The sequence below is a fragment of the Rhineura floridana genome, chromosome 5 (assembly GCF_030035675.1).
Source record: "Rhineura floridana isolate rRhiFlo1 chromosome 5, rRhiFlo1.hap2, whole genome shotgun sequence".
Lineage (NCBI taxonomy): Eukaryota > Metazoa > Chordata > Lepidosauria > Squamata > Rhineuridae > Rhineura > Rhineura floridana.
The window spans coordinates 151,708,089-151,724,659 of NC_084484.1; the positions used below are offsets into that span (position 1 = coordinate 151,708,089).

A 16,571-nucleotide genomic window follows, 5' to 3' on the forward strand; every position below is an offset into this window, starting at 1 on the left:
CCATGTTTCCTAGCCACAGATTACACTCTGTCAGGCAACAATCAAGTAGACAGGAGACAGTTACTTTTCTTGCCTATCTAATTCTATACCTGGGCCAGGATTAAAAAGGCTTTGCATCAAGTACCTCCTGTCAATTAGGTTTTACTTTATTATTTTCCTTTTTTTATATACTAATATTCATACAAATATTATTTGTTACAAAGTTATCAATTAACCTTAAACAGTTAAATATAACAAAATAAAAGTACTTGATCTCATATACATCTTCATACAACAAAATAAGGGTATTCTCTCATCTATTCTGATGGATCACATTGTTTCAAATTTTTGTCATTTTATCGTAACAGTTCCATAAGAATCTTAAATGTCAAAATACTGTAAATCCATAGCCTATATTAGATATCCACCTCCTCCTATTATAGTAAGAAATAAACTTTATCAATCTATTTATACTGTAGTTATTACTTTGTCTGCCAGTGTTACTCCCAAAATGCAGTGGCTAAATTACTGCTTGGGGTTTCAAAACAGCTGCACTAGTTGCCAGTTTGTTTCCAGGCCCAATTCAAGCTGCTCACCTTAGCATTTCAAGTCCTAAATCACTTAGGTCCTAAGTATCTGAAAGATTGCCTCCTCCCCTACGGAGCATCTCAGATGCTGTAATTAACAGAAGGGGCCTTCTTGGTAGTTTTCCTGCCCACAGAAGCCTGGCTGGTGGTGGCCTGGGAAGAGGGCATCCTCTGTGGCAACCCCTACTTGGGGAACTCCAAGGTGTGTCTGGCTACTTTACTCTACAGTTTTTGGCAAATGCTGAAGACACACCTCTTTTCCCTGCCCTTTGACATTTCAGATGTATATTTTTAGGACCCACCCTATTTTGTGATGTTTATTATTATAAGCTGCATTTCAAATTGTTGTAACCCATTCTGGGATCTCAGGGTGAAGGGTGGGCAAAATATTAAATTATAACTGCAAGTAGCAAGTCAGCTTAGTCATTGTGGCAAATTCCAACAGTTTATTGTACCACTCTTTGACAGATGGAATAATAGGTTGTCTCCACTTTTTCACGTATAGAATCTTTGGGTTTAGAGGGGTTTCTCAAAGTGCTTAGCCTCATGCTGCAAGGCAAGCCACTCTGGGAACGGCGGGGGGGAGGCACTCTAATTTGTTTTAGGCTATAATATCAATGAATCACAAAAAAATATTGCTCATTGAGCATCATCTGATAATTTGTATTGCCTGGGCCCTTGGGCTTTCAGGTTTGAGGGAATACCAAGGAATCAATAAGAGAGATCTCTAGGTCTACTTACAAGGAGATAGTTTATTGAGTAATAACAAGCATGCATACCCAGTGGATCAGACTGCAAGGTTCCTGCACAGAATGTTGACCAGTCTGAACACCGAACTGGGCAACAAGAGTGACTTATATAGCAAAATCTTTGGCAAGGCGCAATGTTGACAGATACATGATTAGCTGCTATCTTACATCAAATCATCACTTCTTGAAAGGATACATGATTAATTGCTCTGTATCAGGCTAGGCATCAAAGCATTTCTATGGATAATAGGTTATGATTACTATCTTCGAAGAATCACAGCATTTGATCTGAAGCATCATAGTACTTGATTGATTATACATTTAAAGTGAGAAGACATTGTGCTAATTAAGACTCCTAGCAGGCATATCATCTTGACCTCTGAAAGCTCCATTATCCATTAGACCATTATCCTTTCTAGATAAGACTTGGAGCTGCTATCCTTGGCAGCACATCAAACGGTCAAACCCCTCCCTGGCAAGGCCAGCTCATTTGCTCCTCTGATAAGGACCAGGTGAGCTATGAGCTAACCATTGACCGTTCCTTGACCTATCTCGCTTGCTGCCAAAATGAGCTAATTGGGTACATTGGCCGTTCTTTGACCATCTGCCAAGCTGCCAAGCTGCTAAATCATTGCAGATGCTGACAGGTACCAAGGCTCAAAGGAGAGGGGAAATCACACACAAGCTTCCATGCCTAAAGCGGCTTTATATTTGCCCTTATATTAGATTATATTGCCCACCGGCCTATACATAATTGTAAGTTTTTAATAGTAGACCATTATCATGGGTTCACTGTGGTATTCTTTATATCGTCATATTTATCTGGGGCTAGACTTAACCCATCCTAAGAGGAGAGCCATTAAAATCAATAGGGTTTTCAAAGGATTCTTCCAAGCATGAACAAGTCTGAATCCATTCCACAAAAAAATAAGGCAATACAAATAAAGATAATCTGAATCAAGCCCAAGGAGCTAGAATAATTTTACACTTTACTGCAGCAGTTTTACTTAAAAACGATTTATAGATAGCCCTTTTAATTGGCAATGAACATTATAACTTGCACAGTACTCTTATTTTCTGATATTATCATTTGACATCATTTTAGCAAGTTCCTTTTTAAAATTTTGCATGCTTTTTATCACCTTTCAAAGAATATAATTACACTAATGTTGTATTATTTATTCATGAACAGAGCTAAGTGAGATAATAGCACCCTTGGAATTTTCACATGAATGGAACAATCCGTTCTCAATGTTGAAGTTTATTAAATATTGCATATCAAGTTTTGCAACTACAGTCAAGCTTTAAAATATGAAAATCTTCCATGTGTAGAAAATATAAGATTGTCAACTGAATGCTATTTTGGTAGAGACAGAATTCCATTAGAGTATCATTCTAGTACAGTAATGGACTATATTCAAAATAACAGAAACAGAAATGCATTTAGTCATTCCAACTATATTCTGAATTTAAACGAATAGCATAATTGCAGGCATGCTGCTAAATTGTCTGTACAGCCTTCAGCAAACATCAAGTAATAAGCGGAATTTATAGAACCTAATCATTTTATATGGCTTTAATCCAGTGATAGTCTTAGCATCCCAAAGGAACCTAAGAGAATTAGCCCAAGCCCCCAAAATCAAAATGAATTTCATAAGCCTTGAGCAACTCATTCACATACATCTCTATGCAGTAAAATGCAAAATGTTCAAAGTTATTTAGAGTAAAAAATTAAAGAGTTCATTTACAAATGTCACATAAAAGCGTATTTCCTTCCATTCCCATCCATCCTTATGTTAAATAATCTCTTTATTTCTTATGTATTTTGATGTCTGCAAGCATATTCAGCCAGGTTCTTGAAATACCAAGTAGAAGGATGGTATGAGAACAAAACACAAATGCAACTCTGAAAACTGTTAAGCCACAGTATTTGGATGTGCATGATAAACGGCCAGTTATAAAGAATAGTATGCTACAGTTACTACAGTCTTACGGACACGGGTAGCACACAGAATACATGTCACTGTAACTACAATGGCTCCCACTACTAGGCAGTGGGGGAGATCCACCCCAATACATTAATGTCAGCTGCAATTCTAATATAAAAAGTACTGCCAGAATTAGCATTTAGAATTGTATTGTGTTAATATAGCTTGACTCCGTTATGCCCCAAATATCTTTGAGATACTACATAGATGAACATCTTCATGCAATTCCTCCTATACCCCTCAATGGATAAGTCTGCACTATATGGCAGTTTTGTAGAATTGCACTACACAGTTTCTAACAATGATGGGTATGGTTTGTGGTTCAGCACCAAACCCTATCCTATATAAACACATATTATCATGATATTGCACTCAGTGGCCATGTTTGACTGTTCATAACTTCATAAACCATATTTTATGAAACTGTGAATGAGTCCCGTGGCTGTGTGCTCTTCCCCTTGCTCCAGCACAGAAACCCAGGTTTGCATTGAGCCACAGTACCCTATTGCATCTGAGCCAGGAGGCAGTAGCTTAATGTCAAGTAAGAGTAGCTTAAGGCCAATAAACTGAGTCTGAATCCTAGCAAGACGGAGGCGCTGTGGGTTGCTGGTTCCTGAGTTCGGATAATTGGTCAGTTGCCTGCTTTGGACGGGGTCGTACTCCCTCTGAAAGAGCAGGTCCGTAGCCTGGGGGTGCTCCTGGATCCATCTTTGTTGCTAGAGGCCCAGGTGACCTCACTGGCTAGGAGTGCCTTTTACCAGCTTCGGCTGATAAGACAGCTGTGGACGTTTCTGGACTGGGATAGCCTGACCACTGTTGTCCATGCACTGGTAACCTCCAGGCTGGATTACTGTAATGCGCTCTATGTGGGGCTGCCCTTGAGGTTGGTCCAGAAGCTGCAGCTGGTGCAAAATGCGGCGGCGAGACTGCTCACTGGAGCAGGGTATCGTCAACATGTCACCCCGCTACTGAAAGAATTGCACTGGCTGCCCATTTGCTACCAGGCCAAGTTCAAAGTTCTAGTTTTGGTGTACAAAGCCCTATACAGCTCGGGACCAGGATACCTGAAAGACCGTCTTATCCCTTATATACCCAGTCGATCACTGCACTCTGCAGGTGAGGGTCTCCTGCAGATACCATCTTATCAGGAGGATCATTCTGCACAATATAGGAAACGAACCTTTAGTGTGCCAGCACCTACCCTGTGGAATTCCCTCACTTTGAATATTAGGCAGGCGCCATCTCTGCTATCTTTTCGGCGCCTTTTGAAGATTTTTCTTTTTCAACAAGCCTTTTAAGTTGAGACCTATCCCAGTCTGTGTCTGTGTCAGAATTGCTTAATATGTTTTTTACTAATGTTTTAACCCTTTTAAAAAGTTTTTAAAAAAAATGTTTTTAACACTGTTTTGTCTTAATGTATTTTAAGATTTGTTTTTATGATGTTTTAAAGTGTTTTTAGTGCCTTGTTTGCCACCCTGGGCTCCTACCGGGAGGAAGGGCGGGATACAAATTAAATAAATAAATAATAATAATATACCAGGATAATGGGCTAGGATCAGATCCAGTTCTCCTTTACATTTGTTTTTATGTGGGCTCTGTTTTCTGCTTTGTACTTTTTACTATAATATTATAATATTATTTCATTTATTAATCACTTCCCATGAGGCATCTTCAGGCAATTTTCAGTATAGCAACATGTATAAAAGTTATATATGTAAAAACAGTTAAAATAATTTTTAAAAAACAAATATAAATATAGAAGCAGTTTAAAATAACAGCACATACACAAAATTAATTCAAAACCAAGACAGATATCAACTGGGATAAAGATTTTAGAAGGCTTCTTGAAAGAGGAATGTATTTAGCAGATACCAAAAAGACAATAGAGAAGGTGCCTGTCTGATAGGCAATGGGAGATAAGTTCTGAAGGGTAGGCCACTACACAAAAGGCCCAATTCCAACATAATGTGGAACGGGCCTCCTGAGATGGTATCTGAAGGATGCCCTCTCCTTCAGAATGCAGTGATAGGTTGGGTATGTAGGGAATGATGTGATATTTTAAGTATCCTGGTCCCAAGCTGTATAGGGCTTTGTACACCAATACCAGCACCCTGAACCTAGCCTGATAGCTAACTAGCAGCTAGCTCAATTCCTTAATCAGTGGTGTAATATGATGGCGATATTCTGCCCCAATGAGAAGTCGAGCTGCTGCATTTTGCAGTAGCTGCAGCTTCCAGGGCAGCCTTAAGGGCAGCCCCACATAAAGTACATTGCAGTAATCCAGTCTGGAGATTACCAGTGCATGGACATCAGTGGTTTGGCTATCCTGACCCAGAAACAGCCACAGCCATGTTACTGACCAAAGCTAGTAAAAAGCACTCCTAGTCACTGAGGTCACCTGGACATCGAGCAAAAGAGGTGGGTCCGGAACCCTGACTGCAATGGATCAAGATAATCAATTTCATCCAAGAGTACTTGCAACTGTTATGCCACAACCTTCTCAATCATCTTTCTCAGAAACAGGGTATTTGCAACCAGGTGGTAGTTGTCACAAACCAGTGGGAGGGGGTGGGGATGGGCTTTTTCAGGAGTGGTCAAATTACTGTCTCTTTCAAGATGGCAGGGGTATCCTTCCTGCAAAGATGTGTTAACTACATCTTGGATCCACCCTGTCATATACCCTGGGCAAGGACACACAAAAAGACAGGCAGAGGGAACAGATGTGGAGTCTACGGTTTATAGGGAAAGGAGCCCATTGTTCACATTTGTATGTAATCAAACAAGTTATAGAGTGAATACCACCACCTCTCTCCACAAAACAAAATCCCATCAAGAAAAGAGGCTGCTGGATAAGATGGCGACCTAGGAGGATGCATACTCAGGAGCTCTGTACTTTATCAATAGTATGCCTTACTTAAAGGACTCAAAGGACAAACTCTTACCATTCTTATGGCATTTATACGACTAAGGGGGAGTGACTGCTGACCTTGGAGGATTACTTACACTCTTATCTTCCCTCTGTCAGCAAATACTGAAGAGGATCGCTCCTCCATATTACTCAACGTTCAAGCTATTGAGTAAGTAAACATCCTAAATTCTGAGTCGGAACCACAGCGCTCTTCTTGGCTGGGGACGAACAACAGTGTTACGCCGAGGGGCCGTAGCTCTGCACCTCCAGTATGGCAGAATGGAAAAGGGAGACCCTCTGAGACCCTGGATGATTATACCCCTGCTGTTGAGTTTTACAAGGGGCAACGCTGAGTTTGAGGAGGAGGAGGAAGCTGACACCCAGGGCCACATCCTGGGCCGGCTTTGATACCATGGTGCTTACTAGAACTGGGTATAAAGCCTTGGGAATTTCACCCTCCTCCTAAAGTGGCACTCCTCAAGAGAAAACCTTCCAGATGAAGATCACTCAGTTCTTTACAGATAAGCAGTTACCAAGGTGTATGGAGGGGGAGGAGCTCCCTTTAATTCATGAGTGGACTTTTGGTCGGAACAGCGATCTCCTTGATTTAAAGGGGAATGACAACATTCCAAGCTTGGCTTATGAGCTGTCCCAAGCAGAGACAGCTACTGAGCCTATGTTGTCAGAGGAGACCGAATTGCAGGTTCTAGCTCCAGTAGCAGAGCAAGAAAGACAAAATATCCAAGGGTCCTTATTTTCCTCCTCATTGCCCCAGCGAACTCTAGAGTGCCAGAATCCCTTAGAAGTAAACACTCAAGATTCTGTAAACCAACTGGCGTTGCCTTCTCTCAATGGTTTGTCAATTGAGAGTTGGTTTCGCGCCATTATGTGGGAAATTGATCTTATTAAAATCTTCCTAGACAAGAGTAATACACTTTTAACGACTGTTGCAGATATTGCACGAGGAGCCTTTTGTGATTTACCCAAAGCGTGCTCAAGGACTCAATCCAAGTTTTGTGTCCAAAATCTTAAGGCCCGCACAAATAGGAGTACAAATAGGAGCTCCAAAAGTAATACCAACGAACAAGTGGCTAACAAACTTAAGAAGAGCAAAAACATAAAAAATCCAAAGGCACTTAAATATAAGAAGTTACAGTATGGGAAATTGTTCAGACACCTGGAAGCGGACACTACTCCAGTGGCAAAGCCTCGAGAAAAGATTACTCCCTCAAAAAAGGATGTACCAAAGGAACCGGTGATTTTAAAGGCTCTAAATCGGACTGATGTATTCCCTCCTTCAATGGGTCTTCCTCGATCTTCTGCGGACAATGCAAACAACTCAGCCCCTGGCCTGGACTCCTCCCTTAGAAATATGCCTGTTAGGAAGAATCCCCACAAACATCACAAGTGGAATTTAGTATTGAATCGAAAGAAGCTGGCTTTCTGTAATTACCCTAAACCCGGGGGCTTCTGCTCTCAGAATCAGCGGAAATCCCATTTTTTAAATCTATTGAGAGGCATTTCATTCAGTACATTATTTGATCATGATATTGAACGTGTGGAATATTTATATTTTTCTGGGGTTACCGCGCAGGCAATAATCTCGTTTAAAGAGTGTAATGTCGCAGCTAAGCTCTATGCGGGTAAAGAGGCTTTTAACTGTTATAATATTCAAGTGTTAAGGGTTTTTGAAAATGTGGCTCCACCATCTGCCCTACAGCTCAACGAGGCCAAAGTTTCTCATGATTATTGCCCCGCAGTTGTATTTGAGGATATTACGAAATCTGCCCAGTCAGCACAGGTTGATTATGAGAAACTCTACTACGCTGATAACCCTAATTTAACTGAATCCCTCCAGGGGCAGTGCTCTACCATAAAAAAGGATTTAGTGAGTCATTCGGAATGGAGGAGTGTAAGCTAATCAAGGTGTTTGGGGCCCTCCCAACACAGGATCAAAATGAAATAATATCGAGACTTGGTATCTTAAAATCCTGCCTGCTTTCATCCATGAAAAGTGATAAGGAACAACAACATCTTTTTTGGTCTGAGCCCCCAAAAAACTCCTCTGATTCTCATAACAAGATTAGTCCCATGTTTCAAGAGGTAAGAGTGTGTGGATCACATGGATCCTCGACTCTTCTGGTGGGGGCTGAAGTTTACCTTGCTCCCCAAAACCAGACCCAGTTTGAGCGGTCGAGTTTGTTGGAGGACAATACAGTAAAGAACCTTCCTATTCAAATTGCTGACCCTTTGGTGGGGGCGGGCTCCCTCGGCATTAAGAGTAGTGTGGAAAATAGATTGAGTATTTTAACTCCTTCTCTTTCCCCTCCTGAGGTGATTGCTCCTAGGATTATTTCAAATGTTAGCCATTGGAGCCCCTTGATGGATGAGATTGTCCTGATTGACGTTTCTAGATCTAAAGGGGTGTCGATGCATACTCCTCCTCAGCAACACCCCCTCCTTAGCTTGCCAAGATACTTGGCTTCGAACTCTGTAACTGATATTGACGTTCCCTGTTCTTCTAATTGATATAAGGTCCCACAGGATCTTGAGCACTTATTTATTTCCTGGAATGTGGCAGGTTGGTTAAATAAGTGTGTCGATCTCTCTTTTCTGACCTTTCTCAACCACTACCATATTGTACTTCTTCAAGAGACCTGGCTCACTGAGCTATTTGTCCTGGGTGGATTTGTATCTTATTCACTCTAAGCCGCTCCTAGCTCTCACGGGGGACGTTCAAAAGGTGGTCTGGCTATTTTGATCTCAACAAAACTTGACACCACCTCAATCAGACTAGAGGGGTTGAACGACATCGCATTAGCCGTATCATTTAATCTGGGATCTGCCACCTTCGTGGTGATTAATATTTACCTCCCGCCATTACAAAAAAAAAACAGTCAGTGCAGCCTGGTGCAGGGTGAAGGAGTACATTAGTAATCTTATGAATAAGTCGCCCGCCGCTCATTTCATTGTTGCGGGGGATTTCATCGCAAGGTTAGGAATAAATGATGACGCTTTATACCAACATTTTTACCTTGCTTCCCCCGCAGTGGTTTTACCTCATTTACTTCCTTTTAGGCAATTTAAGGATAGAGGCTGTAATTTTGCAGGTCTTTGCCTTGCCCAGATGATTATCACTCTGGATTTGGTCATGCTGAATGGTGGTGTGAGGGGTGACCTTTGTGGCGAATATACTTATGTAGCGTGCCATGGGTCCTCCACCATAGATTATTTTGTGGTTTCGCCTAGTGCACTGAGCTTAGTGGTGAATCTTGAGGTTGCGATAAGAGACGAGAGTGACCATCTCCCTTTGGTCCTTACACTTCGTTTGGATAACTTGAAGTTATCATTGAAATGTGAACCTATGTTGAATCAAGCGGTGGAAAGACGAGCCGCATGCATTAGGTGGTCTCCCTCCCTAGCCGATGCGTTATCTAGTTTCCTCTTTTCTACAGACAGCCTTAGTCTATGCTCTAGGTTATTATCGGAAACTTCGCCTGTAATGATATGATCCCTCTTTCAAGAACTACTGAGATCCTTACAAAATGGTCAAAATTTCATAAAACAGGTTAGATCTCGTGTCCCGGGGCAGGTAACTAAGTCCTGGTTCGATCATGAGTGTGCCTCCTCGAAAAGATTACTTATGGAAATTTATAGGAGGTATCGAGCCTCAGATTTGTTAACCTTACCCCCAGAATACTTAGAGTCTAAACGACGCTATAAAGCTTTAATCAAAGAAAAAAAGAAATCTTTTCAGAGAGAAGCTTGGTTAAGTTTGGTTGAGGCCTCTAGACAAAAAGATTCTAGAACATTTTGGAGGCTTATCTCTGGAGGTGGCCAGGCGGTTCCATCTTGTCTCGATTTTCATATTCCTGCCAGAGAGTGGGAAGCGTATTTTACTGAGATCTTTGCCAAGAGTCAGAACTTTAACTCTTTGCCATGGGATGACCTTTCTGAACTTCCAAATTGCCCCCCCCATGTCCATTCAAGAAACAGCTGCCCTTATCAACAAACTTAAGAGAGGTAAAGTGCCCGGGGCTGATAATATCCCCCCGGAACTCCTAAAAGAACATGTAGACTGGTGGGCGCCAGTTTTGGCGGCCCTGTTTACTGCTATTGACCAGTCTGCTTGTTTCCCTGAGGACTGGCAGATGGCTATTATCATATCCATTTATAAAAAAAGGATTAAGATCAGACCCTTCTAATTATAGGCCCATAAACTTATTAGCAAGCTTTATGCCAGTCATCTTCTTGACAAGCTGGTTTCCTGGATGGAGAGTGAAAGTTGCTTGCCAGAGGAGCAGGCCGGTTTTAGATCAGGCCGTTCCACTGTGGATCAGGGCCTTGTGCTCCAGCACTTGGCAGAAAAATATTCTTTACTGAAGTGAGGAGCACTTTTCACGGCGTTTATTGACCTCAGATCTGCATTCAATTCGATTCCCCAAGAAAGACTTTGGACAAAATTATTATCAACAACTATTGATAGGCGCTTATTGTGTTTAATTCAAGGTTTACATGAGAAGACCTCTTTAAGGGTCAGATGCAACCGGGCAGGTCATTTATCTGATTCAATTCCAACTTATAGAGGAGTGAAACAGGGCTGTATCCTTGCGCCGTCTCTATTCAATCTGTATATTAATTCCATAGTAAAGCGTTTGGAGGTGGTTAACTCCCACCCTCCCAGTCTGGCAAGGAGACATGTGTCTTCACTCTTATACGCTGACGATATAGTTCTTCTAGCCCTAACGGATGTTGGGTTACGTCGTCTGCTGAGAGAGCTTGGTTCCTTCTGTACGGAGAAGCTACTTACTATTAACTATGCTAAATGTAAAGTACTGATCTTTTCCAGGAATACACGCAAGTGGAAGTGGCAAATAGATAACCACCCTATTGAACAGGTCTTGACTTTCACATACCTTGGTATAGCATTCCATTTGCTAGGCTCATGGAATACACACCTGAATAGATCGGCCGAGATTGCCCAAAAAACAGTCAAGGGAATTTCTTTTTTCTACTCTAAGGGTGGCCAACATGTGCCCTCAGTGTTACAAGTATTTAATGCCAAGGCCATTCCTCAAGCACTCTATGGGACGCAGACTTGTAGCAGTGGTAATTATGCCCCCCTCGAATCTATCCACTCTAAATTTCAAAGGTCAATAATGGGGGTCCCTAGATGTGTTCCCAATGTAGTCGTATGACTCGAATTGGGAACCTTACAAATTGAGACCCGCGCTTGGATATATCGTTTCAATTACTGTCTGAAGCTCCTGTTTATTCCCACTGGTCTGGCTCCTCTCACACTGGTGGATACTTTTCAGTCCAAATGGAAGTTGACATTGACAAAAAAATTGGAAGCCCTTGGCTTTTCTCTTCAGGAGATTGGAATCTTAGGCTATTCGAGGGCTAAATTAGCCATTACTCAGCGCCTTAAAGACATTGAATTCCAATCTAATCTGAGGCCATCCTCATACAGTACCTATTGGCACACCAGAACCACATTACCGGGAAAGTAGCTGCTTTTTGTACAGCTGCTATTGCCCGTAGAAGGAAATTAGTGCTAGGAAGTGTTAAATGGGTTCATACTGTTTTAGATGACTTCACAATCATTGTTTTAACTTGTTCTTTTTTTAAAGAAAAATTATTTTTAATATTTTGTATGGAACTATGTTGTATTTTCTGGTCATGTACTGAAATAAAAAATTCATTCATTCATACCCTGGGCAAGTTTTAATCAACAAAGAGGAACAAGGGTCAAGGGAACACATGGGTAGCTACATCGCTGCAAGCACCTCCACGTTATCAGGCCACATCAACTGAAACCAATCCCATGGCGTTACAGCCAACATTGCATTGTACACATGACTGGAGACTGCAGTGGATATGGATGTGGTGTCAAGACTGCTACTAAGGTGAGCAACTTTATCCTCAATGCATCTTACAAACAAGTCACAGGAGCTTCCAAAAGGTCTAAAACTCCATTGCTTGGACTTCATGTCAGTGGATCCCAGACAATACAAAACAGCTATCTTCTGCATGGCTACTTGAGGAAGCAATGGAAGCAAAGAAGTGGACCGTCTTTGCCGCTCTCACTGCCATACACTAGGCACATTATGTGCTCTCACTTGTGTTTGGTTGGCTTCACATCATGTATTTCACCATTTGTATCCTAGCATTAATCCAGCCTGTTTCATCACCTATAGGTCTCTAGTATACTAAGGTGCCAAACAGGCTCTACAATGCCAGAGAGGGCACTATGGGGCAACTGAGTCAAGAGCCCAACATGTCTCAGTATTCCATAGAGTAGCAAGGGCTTCAACAGGGTCACCTGACCTGTTCTATTCACCGGAGGGGGGGGAACCCAGTGGATAGAGCAGGTGACTCTATGGGATGTATTTTTAATTGTTTTTATGTTGCTATGAGCCACCCTTACAAAAACAACAAAATCAGCAATCCAGGGTTTTCAGGTCAGAGTTTTTCCCATCACCATGCTTTTCACTAGAAATACTAGGGATTGATCCTGTAACCTTCTGCAATGAAACCATGTGTACTACCACCACTGAATCATGAGCCCTCCCACACTTGGGGAACACCACTCTGGGAAATTCTTCTGCATGCTGCTCACTGAAACAAATGGAAGCTTCCATTTCTGTCAGTGGGGCTTGTGCATGACAATGTAACTGTGGATTACACTGTAGGCTCTGGAGGGCACAATCTTTTGGAATCTTGTATAAGCAGCTGCACCAGGCAAGAGCAGTGACTCTCACCGATCCAACTTATTTCAGTGTGCCTTATTCAGACCATTTAAACAAAAGATGTTCTCTTTCAGTGAAGTGGCTCTTTTCAGAATAATAATGCATCTCACTTTTCTCCTCCGCTAAACTACATTGTATATGCCAATTAACATCTCCAAAGCTAGTAGGAAGCAGGATGTCTTATTACCATTACTTCACATGATAAACATGAACATGTTGCAGTAAAAAAATGAATGCAGAAAAATTAACAATCCACTAGCAAGACAGATGGAAACTACGTATCCTGTAATTGTTTTGGCAAGCATTATAAGCCAACACTGGAAAGCTCATTAGTACAAATAATAAAATCTAATTCAAACCTAACACTCACCTATAACACTAGATGCAGTATCTAGTACAGGCATACCCCGCTTTAGCATTGGCAATGGGACCTGAGAGTATACTTTAAGTGAAAATCTACTTTAAGTGAAGCAATTGTCTTCACTTGTACTGCACGCAATCACCACTAGATGGCAGCGGCATCATGCTAATAAAATGTAGGTTATTGCGAAGCACGCAAACATTAAGCGGGGTATGGGGATGTATGGAGCATGTACGTTATAGTGTGGCAACATTAAGTGAAGCAACGTTAAGCGGGGTATGCCTGTATCTTGTAATTTGACCACCCTCCCAGCAATTTTTAATGGTTATTATTGCTTATTTTCCATATCTTTACTTGCTTCATTTGTATCCGGCTCTTCTTCCAAGGTGCTAAGAGTGGCATTTTAACCTCGAAACGATCCTGTGAGATAAAGAATGGGATGGTCCACCATAACCTATTAGGATACTCCTCTAACCACCTCCACAAGCCTGCTCCCAATTAAGTTAAGATGCCCTTTTCTGGACATAACTTCAGTGCTAGAGTGACCAGAAATGCACATAATAGCCTAAAACATGGGAATGCCATTGCATTAATATAATTGTATCATAATGACTGCTGTTTTCATTTTAACCTCTTACCAATCTTAACCATGAATTTGCATTTTAATTATAATGGCTTTCAGCTATAGATTTTTCTTTGTTGTGGGGGGGAGGAGGAGGGACATTTGACGATCCCTTTTCAGGGAGGCTATAGGGTGTAAGGAGGGTGTGGGTTTCTTTGTGTTTTATTTGTCTGGACCTTTTACATTCTCCATTTAAAGTATGAAATATGCTGTTTTATTGCTGGTCTTTTTGTGTCTGTTGATGTGTAATTTTGTATTCATTTAAACCCAACCTGGCAACTGATTGGTTGAAGGGCACTATATAAAGGTAATATGTGAATGAATTAAATATGGAAAAAACACATATTTAAGTTGAACATCTCTCTGGTGAACACCATCCTACCAGTGTCAGGGACTCCATATACCCACAAGGATGCCACAAGAAAAGGAATGCAGTTTGCTGTTGAATCCAGAGAAGGTCAGGACATTAAAAGAAAAAAAAATGTAAAAAAAGCTCTGGGCTGAGTCCACATAGAGCAAGATACACATTTCTAGTAGCAAACTGATAGAATTAAAAGATCAAACAACCAAAGTTTTCCAAGCACAAGTAGAAAAAATGGTTATTGCCTGGAATGGGCAATGTGAGGCCTAATGGCCATATTTATCCAAGGCTTTGACTCCTAAAAGAGTAATCCATGAGTAGGTTGCCCTATAGCAGCTGTGCATGGGCTGGGAAAAATTACAAAGGGGGGGAAGCCCCAGAGGGGCAGGGGACGAAGATGGCCCTTGGACTTAATGTTTTCCAATTTTGTTATATCTGTTTAGTGTACTATAATAGATACTGTGCCAGACTACAACCAGGGAGACCCAGGTTCAAATCCCCAGTCAGTTATATACTTCTGTTAGAAGCAGCTGGTGTAACAGCTCCCAACACATGCAGTCTGCAGTACTTGACAGTCAGCTGCGTAGCTGAGCCAAACACACCAGAAGAGGCCCTGCTGGAAAAGGAGAGATGCTCACCCAGCCAGACAATAAAGCCGTGATGGGCAGCACATTTAGAGGGGGCTGCAAGGAGGGAGGGAGCAAGGACAGAGAAAGGACAACAGAAAAAGAAATGAGTAAAGAGCTAGGCTATGGACAAGCCTTGCTAGAGCGACTTATCACACAGAATGGGAGGAAGGAAAACCCAGCACTTCTAGGGCTAGCCTAGTGGTGAGGCAAGGAAGGAAAGGGTTAACAGAAGGGAGAAGCTGCTCACACACCTGATTGTAGAGGGATTAATGGGGAATTTATTATTTATTGACTTTACATCCCACCCCCTTCCTTCCAAAGGAGCCTGACTGCTTAAATAAAGTGTTCCGAGAGTGGCTCCAAAGATAAGGGCTCTAAACTCATATGAGGGAAGAGTTCACCAGCTGTTTCCTGAAGGCAAGAGAATTCCTGAGGCTCTGATGACCCTTGGAATCCATAGTGTGAGGGTGGAACCTCTCACAAATTCGTTGGATGACCTTGGACTAGTTGCTATCTTTTTGCCTAACCTATCTTACAGGGATGTTCAGAGAATAAAATTGGGGTGAGGTGTAAGAGAGCCATGTATGCATACCATTCTGAGCTCCTTTGAAACAAAGATGGGATAAAAATATACAAAATAATAAATATATAATTAGCCCTAGAATTCAACAGACACAAAACAGTTCAGGGGTTAAAATACAGAGGAGCAAGTTCCAGTGTCGTACTTAACTTTTCATTTGGAAAAAAAATAATTTGCATAAAAGTTATATAGCAAAAATTACAACTGCTTTTAAAACTGTACATAATACTGACATCTAGTGGTACCCTTGTTAAGTTTTACATTATTAATTTAGGAGAACAGTGAAATTAAAAGGAGTATTTTGCGCTAAAACCTGACCATACACCCATCACTCTTTCTTTTGACTACTCAGTGGACTCCCTGTTAAATTCCACTCCTGAAATGAACACATTCTTCTATGTCAGGCATCTCTGGCCAAAGCTGTCTTCCACCAGGACCAAAATGCAAACCTTGAGCATGAGCAGCACTGCCTTAGATGAGCTGGTACTTTCTCTAGCCATCATCAGGCAAGTCAAAAGTGTTTCATTCCAGTAATGCCTGCTTAGTGCAGCCTTCGCCAACATGGTTGAGGCATGCTGACTAGGGATGGTGGGAGTTGTAGTCAAAAACATCTGGACAGGTCCAGGATGGGGAAAGCTTGCTTAATGAGCTATTTATATATAGATTCTGACTTGACATTTTCCTGCTGTAATGAATAAAAAACACACTGTGTCAGTTAAGCAGAATCAGGGTCTGAAAAGCCATTAAAACTTCAATGCCGGCCCAAAGATTTTTGTGCAGATTCACTCTCGTGGACAAATTTACATAGCCATTTCATGCAGGGCTGCCAAGAGGCAAGTACTGGGGCTACTGATATACTGATCTTCGGTCAGCAGGGGTCCAGACTCTGAGCTTTTATTTAAAAAGTGTCTAGCCCTCCTAGAGAGAAAGTTATGAAGCAAAATGTGTAAGTACCTTCTACGTGATTTACATGACATAAGCCAGCCTACCTTGCAGTGTTTTTAGCCAATGAATAAAGTCAGAGTGGTGATTGATAAGTGAGTTGTCTGGATACA

General features: G+C 41.6%; 1 protein-coding gene across 7 annotated transcripts in view; it reads right to left on the minus strand.

Moving 5' to 3' along the window:
• The window catches only part of B3GLCT (beta 3-glucosyltransferase), a 168,801-nt gene that overhangs the window by 71,629 nt on the left and 80,601 nt on the right, over nucleotides 1–16,571 (minus strand). The window contains exon 2 of one of the 7 annotated variants that reach the window (XM_061628465.1): nucleotides 1–9. This exon is cut by the window's left edge and continues 95 nt beyond it. The exons of 5 other annotated variants lie outside the window; for them this stretch is intronic. The gene's annotated coding sequence lies outside the window, so the exon portion shown is untranslated. Of the gene's footprint in view, nucleotides 28–16,571 lie in introns of all 7 variants that reach the window. One more of the 7 variants, XM_061628464.1, reaches the window with a different exon arrangement.